Below are 13679 nucleotides of genomic sequence, written 5' to 3'. Positions count from 1 at the left end.
CACAGCTTCAGAATCTCCACTGCAGCTCTCACTATACCAATCTTGCTTCCTCCTTGCTGCCACAGGTATCCATTTCATGGGCCCTCCCTAATGAACTTCCTTGCACACCAGTCTTTTAGAGTCTGCTTCCCAGGGGAAAGATTCTACTGTCTCAACACTTAGATTTGCAATAGCCGCCTCAAAATCAGCAACATTAATATACACACATACAAATAATTTGTTAATGAAAACCTTTTAGCAACATAAAATGTCTTTTAGGAATAAAATTTCATGCTCACTTTGATAAAAAATAATCTGCGAGTTAATGGCCAGTTTATTACAGACAGGTGGGAAGAGAGCTAAGCTACGGTTAGATAATTGTGACTACCTGATATGTATGTTAATATTTTTCATAACAATGTTTTGAGTATTTAAATGTACTCATTAATAGAGTTTGGCAAGATGAAAAGGAGATTAAAAACACAATTGACCTAGGAAACAGAAGAATAAATGTAAACACATTAAACGAGACCACTTTGCCATATTAATCAAGAAAAAAAACCCATTAGCTAAAATCACTACTTTTTATTGAGAACTATAATTGGTTAATTAATTTTGTATAGCATAGAATGTATGCCTATTATGTGTATCCCTTTTTGTTTGTTTATCCCTACTAGAATGCATAGGTCCTTGTGAGAAAGTATTAAAAGAATATACTTAGAAATTATTCTAAAACATATGTAATCCACCCTTTTGCTCAAATATAACTAAAGCATCTTTTCAGATGAGGAAAAAAGCTTACAAAGGTCTTCAATGCCATTGCTCTTCATATGACATCTGATTCCACGTTCATTTCCCAAGATGTTTAGCATATAAATTGATAGCTTTGTGGCATGATTTCTATCTGTGGAAACATCCCTTGAATTTTGGAAGGTAAATAGGGATAACCTAAAAAGCTTTCTATATCTGCTTTAGTCTGGCTGGGTTATGGGAACTAGGAACTGGCAGGAGGTGAGAAGTATGGTGGTGAAAGAGGTGGAAGCATTCCATAGAGGCTTGTAGCAATAATAGGAAAACAGCCAAGTAATGATCTGTGCAACTGACTAGAATGCATAAAAGCCTGGAATCACTCAAATATCCACCTCTCTGACTGACTAGAGATAAAACGTTGAATCTCATGAAAGAAAAAAGGTACATGAGTAACTATTGTCTTGTCTGACTAGAACTAGTATGCTTTAATGTTACGTTATTTTATGTTATAGCTTTTAATTACTGGTCATAATAGAAAAATACATACATCTCTATCTCTCACTGCAGCCAGCTTGAAAGGCAAAATGGGGAGTAAGGAAGGATTAGCAACAAATCTGGTGTTATAGATGGTGAGTTCAGCACTGTCTCTGCATCATGCTGGCAATCTCTCTTACTGAACCACTCCTTGTGCTTTCAGGAAAATCATGTAGGGGCCAGAGAAGTTAGGAATTAAGGTCTGCATGCTATTCGGCAGCAGCATTTAATGGTGCAGAGGAGTGGCAGAGAGCACCCATTATAGAGGAAACAAATAGTAACTATTTCACCAACAAAAAAGAATTCTCATTTGTCTCCTTCTGAGCTGACACTTACACACTTCTCTTGCTGCTCCAGCATCATTTTCTTTGATATAGCCCTTCTTGTTATAGTTAATATTAGGATTTTATTTGCACCTAAAAGTTCTGAATAGCTCTTGAGAAATAAAATATGCATATCAAATCCAGAAAAACTTCATATTGATTCCCTAGCCTCTTCTCTTCTTGCTTTTATTACTATTGCACAAATTACTCCCACTCACAGTTTAAATCAGTTAAAAATCTATGATGGTTAATTTTATGTGTCACTTTGGCTAGGCTACAGTTCCCAAACATCTGGTCAAACATTATTCTGAATGTTTCTAGGAGTGACGTCAGAAACATGGCAGAGCGAGAGATGTCCCCAGATCTGAATGTTTCTGTGAATGTGAATATTTATGAGATTAGCATTTAAATCAATTGACTTTGAATAGAGCGGATTGCCCTCCAAGTTATGAAGGGCAATCTGCTCTACTCTAATTGGCCTCATCTAATCAGTTGAAGGCTTTAATAGAATGAAGACAACCCCCAACCCAAACAAGAAGGAATTATGTTAGCTTCCTTTGGAATTAAACTGCAAAGTTTTCCTGGGTTTCTAGCCTGCTCAACCACCCTACAGATTTTAGGCTTCCACAATAATGTGAACCAATTCCTTAAAATAATCTCAAAAATCAGAACCCAAATTCAACTTCAGTTACCTTGAAAACAAATGTTTTTTCCTCACCAATATTTTCTTCCATGGGATAAGTACATGTATCTGACAAGGATTATATATAGAAATTCTGACTCTGGACTGGTGTTTCTGCAAGATGGCAGCAGATAGTACCTGAACAGATAAGCATTACTCGATATCTTTAAAATAATTATGATGCTTTCTAAAAACCTTTATTTTTTTTAGCTAAAATAATATTCAAAAGATTTTAATAAAAATCTTGTTATTAAACTTTCATTTCATTATTTTAAGACTTTCACTTTTTTGTCTAGTTACATTTAATATGACAAAACTATTTTTTTATTAACATCAATATCTGTAAATTGCTCTAAATGAACATTTCTTCTACTTTTGGAAATTCTATTTATCAATATGTTAGTCCATTTGCAAATCAGCTGGTTTCTCCATAATTGTCATAATATACTAAAACTAATGTTGTACATCATATTCTAAAGTAACCTGGCTGATTAATTCAAGGTGATTTCAGGCTTTGAAAATAATTAATCAACAGAGATTTATGTCTGCATCTTTCTACATAAATTGATGTCTGTGCAATGAAGTAGCTATAGAAGTAACCATTACTAAGAAATCATGTACAGTAATATCAAAATCTCAATATTTTCCCAATTTTCAATTCTTGAAGACTTTCAGTTCTTTTATTCTATTAAATGACACTATGTTTTAATATAAGTTTTAGTACTGGGAATTACTAATAATTTTCAATACTGTTGTGTTAAAAACAAACAAACAAACAAAAAAAAACAAAAAACAAAAAAACCCTTTTAACCCTCAAAGGAACAAGAATATTTACTTGGCCCTGGACATTGTGATGATTAATTTTATGTGTTAGTTTGGTTAGACTCTATGGTGTCTAGTTGTTTGATCAAACACTATATTCTAGATGTTGCAGTGAAGGTATTTCTAGATGTGATTAACATTTGCATTCTGTTGACTTTAAGCAGACTGCTCACCATAATGTGGGTGGGCCTCACTTGAAGACCTTGAAAGCAAATTCTGAGGTTTCCCAGAGAAAAGAGTTCCTCCTCAAGACTACAACATACAAACCCTCCCTGAATTTCAAGACTGCTGGCCTGCACTGTGCATCTCAGACATGCCAGCCCCCACAATTGCATAAGCGCACCATGAGCCCATTACTTAAAATGACTCTCCTTCCCTCCCATCCTCCCTTCTTCTCTCTCTCTCTCTCTCTGCCTCTGTCTCTCTCAATGTACGTATGTATGTGTATATAATATAGTATATAACATATATAGTTGACCCTAGAACAACACGGGTTTGAATTGCATGGGTCCACTTATACGAAGATTTTTTTTCATTAAATACATATGGTACTGTAAGTATATTTTCTCTTCCTTATGGTTATCTTAATGATATTTTCTTTTCTTTAGCTTACTTTATTGTAAGAATACAGTATATAATACATATAGTATATAAAATATGTGTTAATTGACTATATTATTGGCAAGGCTTCCAGTCAACAGTAGGCTGTTAATGGATAAGTTTTGGAGGAGTCAAAAGTTATATGCAGATGTTTCAACTTCTATATTCTATTGGCTCAGTTTCTCTAGATAACCCTGACAAATACAGGTATATACAATATAATGTACATCATAAAATCTAATATCCACCTCTTATATCAGCTTTAAATTTGAAAAACCCATGTAAGATTTCATTTGCTTTATTTTTTTGGCCAATAACTTTGAAATATATACTCCTTTACCTATTCTTATAACTACCATGGACTGGAAATACAGTAGATACTCAATTTTGTGTTCATTCTTTTAGCAAATAACATCCAATTACTGGTTGAGCAAACTATTTTTGATTTGCTTTATTCGAAAAAGTATTTCTGATTTACAGTTAGTTTAAATTGCTCTTTGGAGGTATTTGAAAGGCAAACACTTGGACTTAAGATCATTCCATAGAATAAAAATCAATGCCTAACTGTTAAAGATCCAATCATAATCTGTTTCACACTTAGACTATAAAAGAGCCAAGTTGCAACCCTGAGTTTGAGAGAATTTACTCACAACTCAAACTAAAATATTTCAAATGGTTAAAAACTGAATTATTAAATTCAAATATTTATAATTTTCACTCTAATGTTATATATTAGGCCACACAGCATACTCTCCTAAAGATGTCCATGTCCTAATCCTCAGAGCTTGTGAGTAGGTAGTTACCTGACATGTGAAAAAGATGCTTTACAAACCTGATTAAGTTAAGGATCTTGAGATAGAAAGAGTATCCTGGATTATCCAGATGGGCTTATGTAATTTTTATAAGTGAAAGAGGAAGGCAAACGATTTAGAGGCAAAGAGATGTGACAAGCAGATGTGACAAGCGGAGGTCAAAATGATGTGGCCACAAGCCAAGAATTGTGGGAAGCCTCTAGAATCTAGAAAAGACAAGAAATGAAATTTTCCCTAGAACATCCAGAAGGAATGAAGCTCTACTGAAACCTAGAATTTAGAACTCTAAGACTCATTTTTGACTTCTAATCTCTTAAACTGTAGGATAATAAATATGTGATGTTTTAAGCCACTAAGTATGTAATAATTTGTTAAGCAATAGAAACCTTTTTTCCCTAGACAGATCAGAGTTTCTGTGTCTCTTAAACCTCTCACAAAGAGTGTCTATGACTCCAAATTTATGTAGTTATTTCAAGGGTAATCTTACACAAGATAATGCAACTGTAAATTAGCTGATTTTCTATAAGTTCCTATAGCAGAAATTCTGCCTTTGAAGAATTAGTCCTCAACATATTAATTGCTGATTTGTTTGTTTACCTTTTCACAGCTGCATTTGTGAGTACAGGGACCACGTCTGCCTTGTTCACAGCTGTATTCTTAACACAAGTTCAGGATATATAGAAGGATAGCACAAGTGCCTGATATAGAGAAGATATTAAAAAAAAAAACTGTTTAAAGTATCAAGATTTCTTGCTTCACTCTTAAGAAACATGAAGAAGGGAGCTGGAACATATATTTCTTTTTAAAGTGAATAATGATCTGGGGAAAGAAAAGCTGAGTAACTATCCTATCAGTGTTTCTATAAACCTGCTCTGATGTGGGTATTTTTGCTAACCTAACTCAGTAGTTACTTCTCTCACACAGTTTATTATACTAATCAGAAGTCAGCCTTTGGCAAGTTACTTAACTTTTCCAAAACTGTCTTCATATCCATAAAATGAGAATAAATGAGACAAGAGCATGATTCTAGACTTCCTGAAATCTGGGTTACAGAGAAAGGGAAGAAACTTGTGAAAGTTTTAATTTAAGGAAACAAAAGTAACGTGGTAACAATTGCACCTGGGTGGTTATGCAACAATCATACTTTTAAAACCTAAAAAAAAAAAAAAAAAAAAACCAGTTCCGGGGGGGGGGGGGGGGGGGCGGGAATATATGCCATTATTATCTCCATTATCCTCATCATCAATAGTACCTTTTTCTTTTATTTTTGCAGGACCCTCAATACCAATAGCTCAACTATCCTCAGCAATTTTAGGGACCTCCTGGCAATTTTCTCATATTTCTCTAGTTACCCGGAAAATCAAATTAGCCACTGTTATACAATTCATCAATTTTCCACTGGCGATCTGACCATTCTCATCTTCTTCAGTAGCTATCAAGGTAGACAGAACTTATTGCCATCCATGTTCAAATGCCTCAATTGAATAATCTAGACGAGTGCATAACAACTGTATTTTCTTCTCACTTGCATTCGTCCAGCCCTCACCACTTGCACATAGGAGCACAAACGAACATCACATTCCAGGAATAGCCCCATTTAGTTTATGTGCCAGATAGGCCTAGGGTAATCAAGTCTCACAAACAAGTAATCTCGGCCTGCACCATTTCCACAGTATTCCTCTCTCACATTATTTGTGGTATCAGTGATGTAATAATTGGGCATATTGATAGAAATACACTATATACATATATCATATTGCGCTCTTAGTAATATAAATTATATGGCTTTTAGGAAAATGACATTTAAGAACTTCCAGCTTATAGAATCTAAATAAAATCCCATCTTTCACTTCTTTGAGACCTCACTTAATACAGAAAAAGAAGTTAATTGTTTCCCTACTACTCTACTTTTGCTACCCTACTTCTATCATTGCTGTGAAGAAGCACATTGAGAGACAATGTGCTTAGTTATTATAAATCCATTTTGATATTTTTAATCAGTGGATGTCATAGGATCCTCAGTTTCAGTCATGGGATTGACTTTTACCAGGTCCTTTCCTAAAAACCTAAAAAAATTACCCAAGCTGACAAAAAACAACTCTTCTAGCAACAATGTCCTTAATCTTCCCAACCAAAAGCTCATACTAGAAAAATCATAACCAGATTTTATCATAACCAGAAAAATATTTACACTCAAATGGCTTTGTTAATATTCTGAATTAATTGTCAAAAAGCCATGTCAAATTATTAATTTTTCTGATGTATGAAAAGTAATGTCAGTTAATATTAAAATGAGCTGTATACATAAAACATATAAATCACTAAAGATACTATTTTGCCATAAGGATTAAATTTTGCTTTTAATTTCTATTATTTTTCTTTTTTCTCATAAGTTTTAAATTATGATTAAATTAAATATTCAATATGATGATGAATAAGTAACTTTTTCCCGCTTTAACCCTTCCAGGTTTTTTTTTTTTTTAAATAACCAGAAATATTTCTATCTATTACAGCTTTTTCCCTAGATTTAGATTTTATTTTGCAGGAAAGAAAGGGAAACTATCATTTTCTTCATTCTTAATATAAGTCTAGTTGTTCATCCATTCTCTTATTTCATCCTGGCAATGACCCTTTTATGGGAACATAAGAGTACTATGCCAAGTACTATGCCAAGATTCAAACAATCATCATAAACCATTCCCAGGACCTCAGAAGACTAGGGTAAGATGAAAATAAGCAGGAAAGGTCTAGTCAAGTCTGACATGTCTATTCATCCCCCATGGAGCTCTGAATCAAGGCTTGTGCACCAGCACTAGACCTTCTGAGAAAGGATTGCACACAGCAGATGGGGTCCTCTAATGAGCAGCTACTCCACAGTGACATGTGGAGCCATCATCCCAGATAGCTCAGATTACTCAGTCTATCCATACCCTGAGTAATGGTCAAGTGAAGGAACTTAAAAAAAAGTATTTGGGGATGATAACCAAAGGAAAGGCCAGGTTTTCTAGTAAACTTGGGGCTCTGCCCCCATGAAGATAGGTTCTGATTAGCAGAAGGTAGCCCCAGTTCCCTTTCTGGAGGAGTAGTGTGAACCAGGTACTTATAGATATTATTTTTTCAAGTTCCTTTGGTCTACAGAACAATTTTTAATGTGGCTTTTTGCCACACGTACAACACAGAAATAGTCAACTATCCTCTGTTCTTTGATTTCCTTTCCTACTTGGCAGTTGCATTTCCTCTGAATTCAATTGTGCTTTCTCTCTTCGGGAAAGCACAGGATGCCACTGACTCAACCCCAGAAAAATGTGTGCTTTGGGTTGTTTTGCCAGCAGTGGGCATCGGCTGAGTGAAAGAAGGAAGTAAAGGAAAAAGCAGGCCACCTGCTGCTGGCTCAGCTTCTCTCTTTCACCTACAAGCTGCATGACCTTGGCCAAACCATGTTGATGTCTCGTTCTGCATTTGTAGAAAATGACAGGAGAGGACATGATAACACCGTACCTGAAAAGCGGAGGTGGCTAATACAATGGACTTCTGGAAATCTCTTCCAAGTTAAAGTTCAAAATTATAAAAATAATAACAACCAATATAATTGACTGTCTGTTGTGTTCTAAGATCGTTGTTGATCATCTTATATAGAGCACTTCTATTCCTCACAAAGTCCTACATGGTAGGTATAACTAGCCATATTTCAGAGAAAATTTTTCAGAAGAAGGTTGAGTAAATTGTAGTGGTGGAGCTAAAGTTTTTAGTCCTTGGTCTACATGACCCCCAACCTTGTGTTCTTCCCTTTGTGCTCTGCTGCTCTCAGGTCTATGATTTGCACTATGTGTGATCAACATTCCCTGTAATTCTTTTGGGTTAAAAGCAATCGACCATGTTTCATGAGCAACAGTCTTTGATGACTGAATATGCACAAGAGGAATTTTGTGTTGCAATTAAAATTACAACAAAGTTAATCAGACACATATTTAATGATATGTGTAACAGCTATTGTGCTACATATCATTAGGCATAAATGGTAAGCTGTTCATATGAATGAAAATAATTATTTTTACACTGCTAAAGCAAGTATGATTATATTCAGACAGGAATTGAGATGGGACAGAAAAAAATGCTGAAATAAGAATGGTTTCCATTTATTACTAATATCCAGGCATTGTGCTAGGTCTTTCGTATGCATTATCACATTTAATCCTCTGAACAACATGTAAAGGGATATTACTAGTAATAAACCTTTTTTACAGGTTGGGAAACTGAGGCTTAAAGAGGTTAAGAATATTGTCTAAGGTTGTTCACCTAGTAGTGCTTGAGATGATATATCGATCCAGGTAGCATCACTTAAAGTCCTTCCTCTTATTTACTTGTGTCCCTCAAGCACCTCTAAACAGAAGAACCACTCATTCTTTACCATTTCAGCAGCTTTGCTCTTAATGGGAAATGCTGTCTTGCCCACAACTAATTTGGCCTTAAAACACCAGTGTGCATTCTGTCGAAAATAATAATTGTAATATATGAGCAATACTCTAACCACCTATCACAAAAGCAAAGGTCCATGGACTTTTTATCAAGAGAGAAAACAGTGAGAGATATATCAGGACAAGCTAGCTTATGGTTTAGGTTTGGTAACAATTCAAACCAAAATTTCAGTGGCTTCGAGTTACAAATTATGTCTTATGTCTATTAAAATAATTGTAATAATTTTTCCTTTCCCATGATGGTTCAGAAAAGTGAACCCATAACAGTTACAGGATCAAGGCTAAAAGAGCAATCTCTAAATAGAATATGTTGGCAAAGGAAAGAGAACTGCAAAACCTTAGCTCTTTCCTCCTCTAGAAAAGATACCATAGAAAGTGAGGTCTGGGTCAACCAGAAGCCATGTGGGGCCAGAGCTCCAAGACTTCAGCAGACAAGGAAGAGGCTTTCTTATTGATTAAAATATAGATTTATAAAGGGAAAAATTCACTAGCTTTGAGAATTTTTCTTTTGAAATATGCCCTCTATGACCTGAAATTTTAATTCAGGCATCACTTCACGTTGACCCAGTGCTTTTCCTATCTCCACCCTGTCTTCACCTCTACTGCCTAGAATCTTGAAACTAGGTAGGTGGTGAGCATAGAAATATCCCAGTGATCTATACTGTAGTGCAGTAGGTGGCCTCTTGGATATTAATAGCTTATATTTGAAAAGCATATTATTCCTTTCATGGTGAGAAATATATACCAGTTTTGAAAATTGTTTATGTCCTAGCACGTGCCCAATCACAACGTCAGGCTTGAATCAAATGTGATAAGACAGAGAGCTCCAAGGACTCAAGAACTTCTACCTCCCATTAGGTGATGTGGCATTTCTGGATCTCAATTTCTTAATTAAATGATAAGAAAAAGTGAGATATAGTTCCTGAGGTTCTCAGGAACCATACTCTAGCACTGCCTCCTCCTCAGGTTTAAGTTACATCTCAAAAGCTTCCCTTACATTGAAGAAAGAGGGAAGCAGAAAAATCCATGATCTTACTTTTGATACAGGATTTCAGGTTTGAATGAGAAAATAATGAAGAGAGTTTTGTTTCATTAAGATTCAATTGACTCAGAATTCATTTAGCATAAAGGCAGCACTGATGAGTTACAATGCCTTAAATTTCCCTTCTGAGAGTTGGGTTAGATGAGTGGGTTAGGCCTCTGCTTCCTTGAAAAGCGTTTCTCTTTGTCTAAAGATGATTTAAGACTGGAGTCAGCAACTGAATCAGAGTCACTGAGAGCTACTGGGAATAAGCTCTACTAGAATTACGGAGGACTGGTACTTCTAGTTCTGACATATGGGGTCATTTCTGCTTGAGCCAATGTCCCTGATACCAGTTGGCCTCTCTCCCTTCCCCTTCCCCCTCCTTGCTTAATTCCAAGCTTACTCCTTTTCTTATATTTCTGGCTCCAATTTCCAGTACAATCTCTTTCCGACAATTATGCTTCCAATCCCCTGTATCACCATTCTGCCCAAGGTAGTGAAGTGTGACTGTACCAATTTCCTGAGGGCCAACTCAAAGTATTAATTCTACTTAATCAGTTTTCCCTGTCCTAAAACCTTCCATGCTTAGAAGACCTGAAAGCATGGTGGGAAGTGAGACTGGGAGCAGAACAAGCTGTTCAAGGACTAATCGTGCTTGTACATTGGAGAAAACAGATGGAAGGAAAGAAATTCCTAAAGAGCATATGGTTGATGGGTCAAGGAACAAGTCTACCGAAATGAGCTGCAGATTTGAAGATGGAAGACATTCTACTATCCACCGTGGAATAACTCGTTTAGCTTTTGTAAGTTGTTTGATATCTGAATTTCAATTTGATCATCAGCAAAATGTGGATTAAAAAAACTTACATCTTGGATGTTAAGAAGATTAAAAGACATAGTCAATTTGAAAGCATTATACATGGTAAATTTTTACCATAATTACTATTATTATTGAATATATATGCTATTGTCTAACATTAAAATGTACAGAATAGAATGCTTTTGGGTTTGTAGATAATTTAGAATTCTGATTCCCTCTCCCCCAAAAAGCAAGAAACTTTTCCAAGAAAAATACACATATCACGAATGTAGCATAAGAGTTTCAGGGGGCCCACAAACTCTCTGAAGTTCATGGGGCCCACAAACTCTCTGAAGTTCATGGGGCCCACGAACTCTCTGAAGTTCAGCTGTAGATATCCAGAATGAAATAAAACAAAGAAAAATGCCAAAAAAATATGAAAAGCTTAACTTTAAGTAGGAACATTCTGAAATTTCTTTTTAAAAATTATGTCTTTATTGTATGACTTGTTCGTACTATCAATGAGGTTATCTACTCATTGTTCATTTCTAATGATTAAGATTGAGAAATTCCCAGCAAAATAAATAACTCAACGAGTAACTAAGTAAAGAGTGTGCTTTAAGGAAGAATACAAATTGTTTGGATTATGTCATTTATTTCTGTGGAACCTGTTTGGAAAGCCATGTTGGCAGAAGTGTGGCATTTTGCAGATATTCCTGTTAACTAAGAAAGTGTGTGTGTGTGTGTGTGTGTGCATGTGTGCAAGCATGTGTAGAAAAAGATATAATATAGATGTACACACATATAATATACATATATGTACAAATCCTATGTGTTCATACATATATGTGTATTATATGTGTATACATATAAATATGTAAAATGAAAGTACCTTAGTTAAATTAAAGGCTAAATCAAGAATTCACAAGGAAACCTTGGAATCAACATCTCCCCATTGCTTCCCTCCAGATACTAAGAAAGCATCATCAGAGAGCCAGGAATCCCTTGATCATTTTTTTAAATTTTCTAGGGATAAGTTGTCTTATAAATTTTCACTCTGCTGTCAGCATCATGATACTAGAAAGGATTTACTTAATTCAATAGATATTTAGTGAATCTACTATGTTATATAGATTAATAGAGACAAAGTCAAGCATGGGACATAAACATGTGAAGGAATGAAATGCACTTGGAACGTATAAGATTAGTGTACACTCTTTCTGTACAGAAGAGGAGGTAATTAATATTACTTGAGAAGGGTAAAAGGATGCTTTCTCAGAAGGTGACCTGGGACATACATGTCTGTCCTCCAGAAAGATAAAGAAGTGAGGGAGAATAAAGTCTTTCAGAAGATTATGTGACAAACAACAGAATTTGGGAGGCATTAGGTAGAAAGAGAGAGTGCAAAGCTTAGAATTCTTTCATCTCACAGAGATAGAATTTGATTACTAGCTTATTACATGCCCTGATATGTAGCTATAGTAAAGCAATTACATTTTGTTTTAGTACCTCATCTTTAATTCTATTCCCAGTGGAGTGAAGACTCTTTTCTAATGTATCTACTTTTGGTTTTGTTTATCTGTTTGTTTTTATATGGGACCTTTACGCTAAGATTGGTAATAAATGTCTAGTGATAGTCTCCTGATTCATTCATCCAACAAGTATTTATCAAACACCTGCATTATGCTGATTTCTGTCCATAAAGGTCATCTTTCCAAAGACCTGTTTCCTTCAAATTACTGCACAACACTGCTTTGGAATTCTAGTCCCTCCACGTTCTAGGGGAAAAAAAAAAAAAATCTCCAAAATTATTTCTCTATCCCTCTAATAAATCTACTCTTCCAGCTAAAACTGTTTACTTTCTGTTTCTCCAGCTCTACACCAACATTCCTCTCTAGAAGGTCTCTCCCTCATCATATCCTCCTATGCCAAGCTTTGCCTTCATTAAATCTCACTTTCTCTTCTACCAAGATTTTCCAGAACAATCCAACCAAAAATAACTTTCTCTTTCAAATATACTGTCTTGAATTTTAGTTACTGCTCAAATGCTTTCTCACTATTTTTGCACTAGATCATGATCATTAGAATTAGAGCCACATCTTAAACATCTTGTTCTTCCTTACAGTAGCCAATGTAGTGCTTTGCACATCCTACTTCATATTTCATAAATGCTTGACTTGAAATTTATATTGAATCTTCACATTCAATTCTAGCAGAGATGTTTTAGTGGCTTTGGATAAAGATAGAAACATCTTTATATTAGATGAAAAGAATAGGAAAGGTCAATACCCAAAACTGCTTGACCATTCTTATAATCATCTTCCTTTCAATTATAAGAGTTTCAGAATGAGAGCCAAGGTTTTGAGTATGATCATCTGAACTGTGTTTCTTCTGAATAATTTTAGCTTTGCCAGAACCCTGATATTTCCCATTTCTAGACTTTAGCACATTATTACTAACATAAAGAAAGCTATACCTCCAGATTACACTGCTTCCCCCTGCCCTTCTTGGCACTGTTATATTTGAATTATATGAAATCAGCAAAGAAGTCCTTACTGTTGTTAATTTTTCTATCTGCTGTGGGAAGGACTGGCACCTAAGGCTATGTCTACATTATTTATAATGCTTTGAGAGATTAAATCTTAACTGTACCATAGAGCTTTTAAAGACATGTCTGTAGATGTTTAAGGATTCCACAGGTGTTCATCCTGACTGCAAACAAAGACTCCTTTTTGTGGTTGAAAAACAAAATTAAAATGTAACGGTGTCCTGTAAGCCATGGTTTCTGCTTAAAACAGATCCTTGACTGGACATGTCAGATTTGTTACTCTTGACACATTTTTGGAGTTCAACAAAATAGCCTACATCAATGGAAACAT

The sequence above is a fragment of the Pteropus vampyrus genome, unplaced genomic scaffold (assembly GCF_000151845.1).
Source record: "Pteropus vampyrus isolate Shadow unplaced genomic scaffold, Pvam_2.0 Scaffold2, whole genome shotgun sequence".
Classification (NCBI taxonomy): domain Eukaryota; kingdom Metazoa; phylum Chordata; class Mammalia; order Chiroptera; family Pteropodidae; genus Pteropus; species Pteropus vampyrus.
Note: the sequence above shows the minus strand (reverse complement) of the source record.